Genomic DNA, 1,545 nt, shown 5'->3' with positions numbered 1-1,545 from the left:
GGAGTCTATGGAGAGCAGCTGGGCTGCCTCTATTGTTTGGGCTTTTTCACAAGCAACCAACCACTTATGAACACAGGGAAGTTGAACACCAATGATTCTGATGGAAATTGGGGGTACGGGGAAGGTTTTATTATTCCGTCACCATCATGTGTGTTTAGTATCCACTGACGCACGGTTCTACAGAGACACCTTTAGCTTTTAATTAAAATGCAGCTCATTTAGTGAACAAGAAGTGAATACTTGTCAATTTGGCATCGCCACCTGCTGTTCGTTGTTTTGTTTTTTTCCATTATTATTTTTGCTGTGTCAGCATTCTGTCAGTCATAGAGTCAGTGTCAAACTGGAATTTGGAATTCGACTTTTTTTTTTTTTTTTTAACTTAAAAGTTTAAAAATGTAAACTTAAAGATGCTATTTCCTTTCCATACTGTAATATGGGAAATAAACTGAAAGAAATACTGAGGCAAATGACAGTGGAAGTGAGATGAAATATTCATTCATGCATTTGTCTGGTTGGTTAAACATCTCAACTTAAAATGTTACATTTTCAAATGCACATGGATGTGAGTCAATAATAATAATAATAATAATAATAATAATAATAATAATAATAATAATAATAATAATAATTTTATTTCTTCTTTTTTTAATTTCATTTGATTACTTTCAGAAACCGTTTTTCCTCATCAAACCTGGAGAGCTGCTAAAATGAAAATGACCATCGAGTTAGGATTAAAAACCATCATCCTCACATCGTCCTCCTGCTCTCCAAATTTAATTAAAATAAATAAAGTTATTTATTTATTTACACACTGTTAAATAGTTTAGTCAATATTATTTTCCCGTTGTCTACACACTCCACTAAAAACCCACGACAAAATGCCTTTAAATTTTTTAGAAAAACAAATTAAAAAAAATTCTGAAGAAATTAGAATTTGTTCGCAGCAGAAAGAGAAATGAATTGGTCAGAATGGGTAAAAAATAAAAAAAATAAAAAAAATGTATTTCTGTAATTAAAAGCCATACAGAAAGAAAAACCGACTGATGCGTGAGATGAACAACGCAACTCCAGCAGCCTCGGTCGTCACAACAGCTTTTATTACTGGACTTTTACACTGAAATATCACTGATGATCCATGTAGTTTGCTTCTGTTCAGTGTGAAATACTCAGACGTCGATGTGTTACAGTGGAACTGGTGACGTAAGACACCGGAGGTTCATATCAGGGGCTCGATGCCGTGTGGTACAACAACACACTGACTCACTGACTCGCACTGACGACACACTGAACCGCAACAAGGAACCAACACGCCGCGTTCGCTCAGGTGTATGAACGATATGAACCGCAATAACCGCATCATTAATTTGTCTTGCAGAGAAAATGTTGCATTACATCGTGTTTGCCCTCGGGTCCTCGTGCTTAGTTTGTGTCCCAGGATTCACGCGCTTCTCTTGTGGCTGTGGCGCAATAAATGTCGACGTCACAACGTGTGAAATACGAGAATAAAAACAATAACAACAACAACAACAATAATAATAATAATAA

The 1,545-nt window shown here is 35.6% G+C and overlaps 1 protein-coding gene across 1 annotated transcript in view; it reads right to left on the bottom strand.

The window, feature by feature from the left end:
* Nucleotides 1-999: 999 nt before the first annotated feature.
* The window catches only part of gsc (goosecoid), a 5,592-nt gene continuing 5,046 nt past the window's right edge, over nucleotides 1,000-1,545 (bottom strand). The window contains exon 3 of the mRNA XM_076027466.1: nucleotides 1,000-1,545. This exon is cut by the window's right edge and continues 479 nt beyond it. The gene's annotated coding sequence lies outside the window, so the exon portion shown is untranslated.

This window comes from Nelusetta ayraudi, unplaced genomic scaffold (genome assembly GCF_046127955.1).
Source record: "Nelusetta ayraudi isolate G7.1 ecotype Tasmania unplaced genomic scaffold, CSIRO-AGI_Nayr_v1 ptg000021l, whole genome shotgun sequence".
NCBI classification, from domain to species: Eukaryota; Metazoa; Chordata; class Actinopteri; order Tetraodontiformes; family Monacanthidae; genus Nelusetta; species Nelusetta ayraudi.
The sequence above is the reverse complement of the archived record's forward strand: the minus strand, read 5'-3'. Positions and strand labels throughout refer to the sequence as shown.